The 10,000-nt window shown below is 38.1% G+C and overlaps 1 protein-coding gene and 1 long non-coding RNA gene across 3 annotated transcripts in view; one reads left to right on the top strand and one right to left on the bottom strand.

Annotated features, from left to right (window-relative positions):
• Window positions 1-1,475: 1,475 nt before the first annotated feature.
• LOC137999252 (uncharacterized) lies at window positions 1,476-3,857 on the bottom strand. Of its 2 annotated transcripts, XR_011122933.1 has the most exons (4): window positions 3,765-3,845; window positions 3,328-3,519; window positions 2,842-3,237; window positions 1,476-1,702 (listed from the first exon to the last, which is right to left on the bottom strand). It is a non-coding gene; the product is annotated as an uncharacterized lncRNA (long non-coding RNA). The 2 variants fall into 2 exon arrangements; XR_011122932.1 differs by having other exon boundaries at window positions 3,328-3,857.
• Window positions 3,858-9,512: 5,655 nt separating this feature from the next.
• LOC137999251 (cholecystokinin receptor type A-like) overlaps window positions 9,513-10,000 on the top strand; it is an 11,876-nt gene continuing 11,388 nt past the window's right edge. The window contains exon 1 of the mRNA XM_068845098.1: window positions 9,513-9,526. The gene's annotated coding sequence lies outside the window, so the exon portion shown is untranslated. The remainder of the gene's footprint in view (window positions 9,527-10,000) is intronic.

Raw genomic sequence — 10,000 nt, 5'->3', positions numbered from 1 at the left:
GCACTAGTAACATTTGATGACAAATTAGTTTTATAACCTGAGAGGTTAGAACCAAAACATTGCCAGAGTTGCCAGCACGCTTTGAACTGTTTTTCTCTTTTTTTCGTACGTTTAACTGCTCGGGTGATTAATTGGACTATAAACTGAGTGGAGTGATCATATTCAGAACGGAGACAAACTAAATTATGAAGGCAAATTTAGTAGGGACTGACGTACATTTCATATAAATTTACATGCATATTTATACCTCATAACGCACTTTGTTTCACTAAGATGGAATAACAATAGAATCAGTTGAAATATAAGACAGACTATCACGTTTCGAAGTTACAAGAAAAAATGTGTTTTCAGGTTTTTACATCGATGGCTGTCTCTTGGAATAGAGCCTTGAGTAGAAAAATTTTATATAAAATCAACAAAAAAATAATCAAATAGCGCAAAGCAGTGCCGCCAATCTGAGTCATTCTTCATAAACGCTGTTTTGATCATAAAAAGGTCTTAATGAAAGGAAACATTTTACGGCCGGAAGAAAACAATGAAATATGAAAAAAACAAAAAAAGCATGGCAGATATTTTGTTTTAAATAGTGTCCGATCTGTTATGACATCGCCGGGGCCTACATGGATAAGGAACCTCATAGGAAACTTTTTGAAAAGTATCAATATGATTTGAACGTGATGTTGAATAGAAATGAAAAAAAGGTTGGAGCTACGGAAACACGTTCCAAAACCTTGGGGGATATTCTAAAGTTAACAAAAATCGGTTGTCGGTGTTGAATCCTTGACGGAATTTTAATTTTCGGCTGATATTTCGAGGAAAGTGAATTATCTGGCCGCCAAAAATGTCCTTTCGGCTGAGAAAATCCCTCTCGTCCACTTTTTGTCCAAGTATTTACCGTTCACTTTCATTTGAACGATAGCGTTCAGTCGTACACCATGTCATCTCCATTTGTGGGTGGCTCGAAAAAATAACTTTGGAAGACATTGTGAAGGCTGGCCTCAGAAATTTCCGAAACCACTCTCTTCACCATAACTTTAACAGGAGCGGCAATTACCCGTTACTGGTTTCAGAAATTTCCGAAACAGTTTGTCTTGGCTATTGCTAAAAACGAGGGCAGTTAACCACTGCCGGTTTCAGAAATTTTTGAAACCCCTGCAGCTGACCACACGTGAAGGTGAGGGAAATTAGCGATTATTGGTTTCGAAATTTTTTGAAACCAGCTTCAATGATAGATGGTTTCAGAAATTTCCGATACCAATTCCGAAACGAGTTAATTGTCCTAACAATGTCCAAAGACACTGGAGCCACTAACCTTTGCACTAAGATTAATGTGACGGTAAATGTGCTACTGGTTTGAAAAATTTCCGGAACCTCAGCCATTAATCGCGACACAACTTGTTTTAGAAATTTGCGGAATCCCTCTTATTCTCTATGGTATAGGATTAAGACAACGGCATAACTTCTCCAGTATCACAAATAATTTATTTACAACGTTGCATTGAATTTATATCCGTTCAAAGAAGAAAACACTAAATCATGAATTTCGAAATTTAATATTCGTTAACGGTGTTCGCCTATTCACTGTTATCTTCCTCAAGCACATCCTGCTCCAAGCTTTGTCTTATACTCATTAAAGTTTCCTCGTCTGAATCCACGACAACTCATTTCTTCCGGCGTTTGAGACTTGCCTTGGCTGCTGATGCTAAAAATGATAAAACCAAGAAACATCTTAGGAAAAAGCTGTTAATTGAAATTTGTAACGTCATCTTTGACACGTATTCGTTGCCTGACATCAGCACATATTCTTGCCCATAAAAGCTAGATAAACTGACAAAGAAATATCTTATTGCTCAGTAACTACCTCAGAACGTGGACGATCTTCGCAACAAACATAATCTCAAGTGTCACGTTCGAGACGCGTGTGATTTAATTTATTTACTTAGAGAGAGTTAGAGGACTGATATATTTATATCATCGGCGGTGAGTTCGATAACTCTCTAAGATTAATTATTTTTGATTCCTGATTTATATCCTACTTTACTAGTCCAGTGATGGCCCTTAAATGTATTTTTCCTGAGGCTGAGTGACCATTCTTGGCCTACATTTGTTTAGTGAATACATCTTAGAAGATTAGAATGATAACCCTGGCTAGTCTAACATACATAAATCCAGTAAAAAGCAATTGCAGCTCTGAGCTGTTGCAATAAACGTAGTAACTGAAAAATTTGAATTCCTTTCGGCAACTCCGCATTAAGTTCCTCACACATGCATGTGTGTTTTGCACGGGGTGTTTTCTCTTTTTACACTATAACTAGAATTTACTCCGATACATCGAGAATTCACTTTGCAATGAAAACAATTTCTTTTCTCTCGTGAGCTGGTATACACACTTATAGGCACAATCTCCCAATACTTCAAATATGTCGACAATTGCAAATTGAACCAGACAGTCACTATCTTAGTATGTCACGCAAGGTGAAAACTCGGAAATTTAAAATGCTCTAAAGCGAAAGACGCTACAGCACTGGAAACTTGCAAAAAGGCTTAATTCTAGATTTATATTGTCAAAGTAGTCCAAATAAAAAAATTATAAAACCTCGATTTTGATTATAGAATTTATGTCAAGGTGAAAACCACTACATTGTTACTTAGAATATTAAAAGGTTTTCATTTGTTTAAAACGGCTTACTGTAACTTGCAAAACGAGAGGAAACGAAACGAAATTTAAACCTGTATTTCACAAAATGAATATTTGAGCATTTCGATAGCAGTAAGTCGCAAAATAGATGATAAGTGAGCTGGTTTCTTATTACGCTACGACGATAGTCACGTTCAACATACCTGGGATAGAAAACATTCTCTCTACTTTTTGATGAAACACGCCCCATCTGTTTCATCTCTTTGGTGGTCATCTACCTTTGCTCTCTTCGAATTTCTGGGCTCTTCATTAACCTCCAAGCCAGGTTTCCGTTTGCCAGCGTGAGAACTTGGCTCGTTAGTACGATCTTGCGATCCCCCTTGAGAAACCAACGTCTGAAACCACTGGAGAAAGCGAAAGTGATGGCCTTTCATCCACTGTTTGGTTGCTTTCTTGAATCCGTTTAAATCTGTCAGCAAACTGACGACTGGAAATAGTGTAATCCATAAATTGTTTCGAGAAATCGTTTGCAAGGATGTCGAATTTGCCTAAATCTACAATTGTAGCCTTACACCGGCAGATAGGTTGGAGAACATGACCTGTAGAATGAAAAGACCTGAATAAGCCAATGATGTCACTTCTCTTTTCGTTCGTTGTACAGTATTCAGAAAACTAAGTAAGCAATGTACCTTAATAGAAGAGGTATCCGAACTTTCAGCAACAGCGATAACATTTGCCATCTCCTTGCCGCCAGTTAATGTCCCTTTCCGTTTTTGTATAAATATCGTTAAGTCTAAACCACCATTTTCCTGTCTCGGGTCTGTCGCTCTTACCATTTTTACCTTTGCTCATAATTTCGCTCGTTGCAAAAAATATCTTAACTACAATTTGGAAAAAAAAACAAGATCCTTGATTAACACCTCGGCTAAGAACAGTCTGTAACGATACGCGAATGACACCCCAATTTATATTGCTCCTGTTGAGAATCCGTGGTTTTGTAAAAACACGCAAGAACCAAGATAGCGTGCGGAAAACAATGTCGTTTCATTTACGCAGGAAACATCTAGGAATCACATTCCTTGCTCCAAGAAGGAAAAATATAATGCAACTGATTCCTGTGTCTTACCTCTCGACATTAAGCGTTTGTCATGCTTTTGAAAACCAAACATGAATCGCCGGGCTACGAAAAACCTTAAACAAAGTTTAGTATTTCCCACTTCTCAAGTTTTTCTTTTTCGTGCCAGAAGGACAGAAGAAATTCCTACCCATGATTATCAACGTCATGACCGATGGATGTCACCAGTGTCACGTGTGAAATTGAATGGGTCATTCACCTTGCGGTGGAGGGCTTTGCGAATCAAAGATCTAACTTCTTTTTCGGCTTATCAAATTTCGTTTCATACTTCATTTGTTAGTTTTTATTTGTGCTTAAAACTCGTGCATTGCATCATTTTTTATGTTGCATGTTCATCTCCGCAAGGGTACCGTTTGGTGTCATGATAAATTCAGCTATCGGTAAATTATCGACAATGCAATATTTCCGGTTGTCACTCGCATTAGCGACATGGATGCAACGATGGAAATACGAACATACGATTTAGACTCGTTAACACACCTCACCCTCTCCAGTGAATCTTGCGAGTAGCGATTTCCTAACCTCTGACAGACGAAGATTTCTCACTTTTTATTCGCACAAAAGAAAAATTGAGGTCATTGCATGTTGATCGTAAGGTAACATTTGGTGTCACAATAAACTCAACCACATATTCTCACGATATTTCCTGTTGTTACCCTCTTTGGCGCCATGTATCGATGAAAGTACGCACTGTTAGTTTAAGTCGGGTTAGAGTCCAGCCGTACGGTACTTTTCTGAGAGCGTTAACGTTAACGCACTACATCGCCTCCAGTGAATCTCGCAAGCAGCGATTTCCTAACCTCTTACAGACCAAGATTCCTTACATTTTATTCGCACAAAAAAATTGAGGTAGTTGCATGTTCATTCCCGTAAAGTACCATTCGGTGTCACCATAAACTCAACCACATATTCTCACGATATTTCCGGTTGTCACTCTATTTGGCGACATGCATGCAACGGTGAAGTACGCACAGAGGCCAGCCGCACGGTTCCTATCTTAGAGCGTTAACGCACTACACTGTCTCAAATGAATCTTGCAAGTAGCGAACTTGAAAATCCAGGTCCTTCTTCTTCTTTCTCGTCATCCTGCGATTGCCTGGAACCGGACTCGGAAAGTGACTTTTCGCCTCCATTAAATGGCAATTAAACATCACAGCTTTCTGCTAAATTAATCAGCCCAGCATCCAGCTCACTGTTCCTTCCTGACTCTGATCAAAGTGATCCAGAGGAATATGGAGAAAAGGGTGGCTTGAAAGAAAGTGAAGAGGATGAAGATGATATGATATGGGTTTCAGGCCATTAGAAGAACTTGATGAAGATTCCCATGAATCAATGACGCAAGGAGGAGCAAGTGGAGAAAGTGCCATCGAAACTCAAGGTAAAATGATACGTACTGCAATTCCATGGTTTCATAATAGTAAAATCCTGCCGCGTAGTTTTTTGCTCTCTACGCTCCAAATCGAATAGACGTTAATTGCACAGCCCGAGGCTGCCTTGAATAACAATCACTAAAGTGGGCACTCTGTTGTTGTTTGCGGACACTACCTGCCTGCAAGACAGCCACCGTAAAGATAAATGTCTATGTCTTTGTTGGGGCTACAGTATTTCTCTATTTCGATTCTAATATATCAGAATTACAGCAAAGTTCTGTTCGAGAACATCTACCTTTTCAAGGAGCCACAATAAGTGAATTTTATCACAAGAAAGTCAACATTGTGTTCAGGTTAAACAGGAGTGCCACGAAAGAGCAGAAAAAGGGTTTAATATTAAAAACATCCTCATCACGAGGTGCATTAATGCTGTGAAAATCTCAAGATAAAAATAAGAAAATAGGAGATTGTGAGAACGTTTTCCAAAGATCAAAGTTGGATGGGATAAAAGTTATGTATTGAAGATGTCACATTAGGGGTGTGACCACTTATAATGGCCGGATTTGGAAAAGATGTTCTGCGATGATAAGGGCGTTAAGCCAGGGTTAATTGACAAAAGAGGTCAAAAGAAGGGTAGTCAAATACTGTGGATTACAAAAACATTTATAAGTATTCATGTTGCAAGTGCCAGCCACATACAAAATGCAAAGGACGATACTAATTGGAGAGAAGTGGACAAATTAATAAAAAGGTAACAGACGCCAGAAGAATTTGTAGAGTCAATGATAAGAAAGAATGAAAATAACGTGGAAGGAAAAACTCAAAGCCTGTCGAAATTTTCAAAGCTAAAAAAAGTAAGGGAAATATTATGCGTAATGCTTTTTGTCGAGGTTCTTGGTCTATTTAATGCCATTAAAGAAGACAAAATCGCTTGCTTGTCTGAGATACCATTTACTTTTACAAAAGACTGATGATAAAAATTACGGCTACATCAAGCCTGGTCGATTTGTGTAGTGTCTATCTGACGGATTTGTTCAACCGAAGTCAAGTACATGTATGTTAACGTGCATGATATTACGAAGCTCAAAGTGAAATCATGATTAATTAAACAGTTGTGTGATTTATCGTTCTTCTGAAAATAAACATTTTTGCAATTCGTGCGATCCACTCATTTCTCCGTCTTTTAAACAGACGTTACGAAAATAATTTGTCAAGACGACACATGAAAGATTTAAGCAAACATTTGTGCCTAAGTGTTCACAAATTGGATAAACAAATGCCACAAGAAAAAAAAATTCTATCTGACAAACAACAACATAGGTCATACCTATGGGGTTAAGGTGCTACATATAAATTATAACTGGCAGAATGAGTTCCGTGACCTTGGTCCCTGTCCAAGATGAACTGAGGACGCTTTAACGAAACCATACCAGACCCGCTCAGTAAGTTCCACAAAGTTTGGTTATCCTTAAAACTCAGTTAATTGTTTTCTAGAAATACTTTACTGTCGATTACTGCATGTCACCTAGCTATCAACTCAGTCACTGCATGGTAATCTCCCTTTAACTACAGAAAACCAGTACTGGCAGATAGCTATTAGCCTTTAAGCAGCAAAATGTCTTCAGTTAAAGAGTTTCCAGATGTGCTCATCAGTATAACCTGCTATCATTTTTGGACACAACACGAAGATATATAGGTGGTAAACCCCTTGCTTTGCTGTTTCAGGTTTACACAGGAAGGTATGTACCTCCAGCACAAAGAGCAAATCCTGACTGTAGAAAACTGAATGTCCGAAATTACATTGGGGACATTTGTCACAGTTCACCTAGATGACTGCGATAATTAAAGTGCCAGTAATTGGAGAAGTGTTGGAAGTTGAAGAAGAAAGCATCAAGATTCATTACTGGCAAGGCTCTTTCAAAGGAAAGTGGAGGCCTCAAAATGCTCCAAGAACCTGGAGTCCTTGGATAGACGAGCTTCCTAAAACGTGTATCATCCTTTGTTCATTTTCTCTGTCAGATGACAATAAACTCTTGCCGTCTACTAGAAAATATCTACAGCAGGAGTATTCGAGATTGAAAAATCTGAATTGAGATTAGTTTATCTAACGACAGCTAGTGAGGGCTCAATTTGTGGGAAACTGATCGTGAATAATATCGTTTTAGACAAAGGGACTTCTCGCCTCTATTTAGCTACGGCGCCAGACAAAACACAATAACCTAATTTAATTTTTGGGAATATTTTCATCGAGGGGCTGACTTACTGTTGGAAAATTGCATCGCAGTTCAGGGGAACGGCTTGCTTGGCCTGGTATTAATTTGGTGCGTTAGCTTATTAAATTTTGTCCTCACCGCTCCATTATAATTCATTTATCACTATCAATGTAATTGACTTGGCAAGATTGAAGTGCCTTGGTTTTCTATTTAGGTGCTGATGTGTGAATGAAAGTCTCTTGTGGTGACTGCAAAAAATGTCCCAATAAAGACGTCTCCGCTACCATTGTCGGTTTTTGTCAGTATACATTAAAATAGCCTAGGTTTTTTTAATTATTATTTGAGGGTAATTTTTTTTTCGCAAAGTAAACCACCCTCGAACACGAGGGTGATTTGAAAGCTATTTGCTCAGCGTTGGTTTCAGAAATTTTCGAAACCACCTTTGAACAGGGTTCAACAAGAATTGCCATTGGTTTCGAAAATTTCGAAACCAATGACAGTTGCACGTTGTTGGAATATGGCTCTGAAGTGATCAAAAGAAAACATATACATGGCCATTCAATTTCCGGCCAGATGGTTTCAGAAAATTCTGAACCCATCATCGCCCACTCAGTTGGAGTGGAAATGCTTTACCACTCGTAAAATATGAGATTGGTGGATACTGGTTTCAGAAATTTCCGAATCCAGGCAAAAAATTCCTCGGACAACTTTCCAAAATCATTACTAAGTAATCTTGGTTTCAATATTCCCTTAATAAAATGATGTTAATGCTTGGCTTCAGAAATTTCCGAACCCGCTAGGCTGTATTAAGGGAAGTTTTCTTTATTTAAGACGGAAAATCTTCCCTCTGTCAGAAAGTTATCACTGGCAGCCTAATTTTAGCCGAAAAATGTGGTCGAAAATTACCCCTAAATTATAATTTAAGCTTTCTCGGCTAAGATTGCTTTACTGCTTACAAAATCAGCCGCTCTTATAGCACTTAAAAAGCATATGATTTCAGTCTTTTAAGACTCCGTTGAGGGGGAAAGATCAATTTCCGGAAGAAACAACTACATTGATCAGACTTCTTTGCCGAATTTTCACTAAAAGTCAGTTAAAAAAGGTACTATTTCAGCCGAAAATTAAACTTTGGAATATCCCCCAACGTTTTGGAACGTGTTCGGACCTTAGCTCCGGTGGATACTTGTAAAGTACTTTGCTTGCGATCGAATTTCTCGTGCTATATAAATGATTCTTCGGGTCAAAGTGATTCCTACTCGAGATCTAGAATAAAAGAAAAAGGACAGTGAGGTACTGATATCCTCTCGTCCGGAAAAACGCTGCAGATACTCGCGTCAACACGTACTTCCGACTTTTTTAAAAATTTGTCTCTCTCCCTCCTTCAATGTTAATGTTCTATTCTTCAAGTAATTTACAGCGGTTAACAAACATATAAAATGTACAATATTAATAACAAAAAAACATGCAGAGCAAGGTTTAGGAAAACTTTTGATACGTCTTTTTGCTAATGAATTATTGTGATCAAAGAATGCAAATATGAGAAAAAACAGGACATCGACAAAAAATTATTCATATAATTTGTTTGATCGATGCTTGGTAAGTGTTGACGGTAGAAGATCGCAAACTTTAAAAAGAGAAATCTAATTAAACCTCTTATGAGGGGGATTTTCGTTGTATGTGTTTTTTGCCATCACATCCTCCTCAGTAATTTGTTCGCTGAAATAGCGTCGCAGAATCGCACAAACAGTTTTGGTCAGATTTGACTGAAACACGACAAAGTCATTTGAACGGAATCCGTTCATGGCTCTCCGAAATTTTCACAGAATTTGCTTGGTCATACTTTCATGTGCAGTGTTTCCTTTGCTCACGTCAATCATTTGCAACATCAATTTATTTTACAATGCTCTTCTTCCGAAAAGCTGAGGAAGTAGGACAATGAGCTTTAATGAAAACCACTTAAGCTGACAATTGTCTGCCATCTTACCGGCTTTCATTAAAGGAAGATTAACAGTTTTAGGAGCTTCATCGTCATCTATTGAGGTAGTTTCTTAGTACGTACCACCGGACCTGTCGATTTTTTGTTGACATTTTGTTGGCAGCAACACTGTCGCTTGCCTCCAGATATAAGACGGCACAGGACAAGCAAGGCAGATGTCAAAGGGGAGCCAGGGTAGGTAATTAATAAACGTGAAAAACCGCCATGAAATCATGTTGAGCAACATAGAGTTAAAAACAGCTATATTTGCATAATGTCTCTCATTATAAAGTTCGGTTTTTTTTTCTATTCATCGTCATTTTTCTATTCATTTTTGAGCGGTGTCTGTGATATTTTAGTTTCAAGCGCTTATCACAAAGTGGAAGCGATTCAACAGTAGGCTAAGAAATTAAACAAATCATTTGGTTACGGATCTGATTTGGTGTTGGGTGAGTAATGGCTCGATTTTCACTACCTTTTAAATCTTAGATAGTCCTTGTTTGGCACCAAATCAGGTTTGGAGCAAAAGCCGAGCCGGTATTGTAAGGTCTCATTAGGAGACAATAACTTCTCAAATCTTCCTTGGTCTAGTCACAGACGACCTTTCAGAAAACAATATAATTATTATTAAATATTGAAATTCACAAAATTTCAAAAATTTAAGCACAA

The sequence above is a fragment of the Montipora foliosa genome, chromosome 4, assembly GCF_036669935.1.
Source record: "Montipora foliosa isolate CH-2021 chromosome 4, ASM3666993v2, whole genome shotgun sequence".
Classification (NCBI taxonomy): Eukaryota; Metazoa; Cnidaria; class Anthozoa; order Scleractinia; family Acroporidae; genus Montipora; species Montipora foliosa.
The sequence above is the reverse complement of the archived record's forward strand: the minus strand, read 5'-3'. Positions and strand labels throughout refer to the sequence as shown.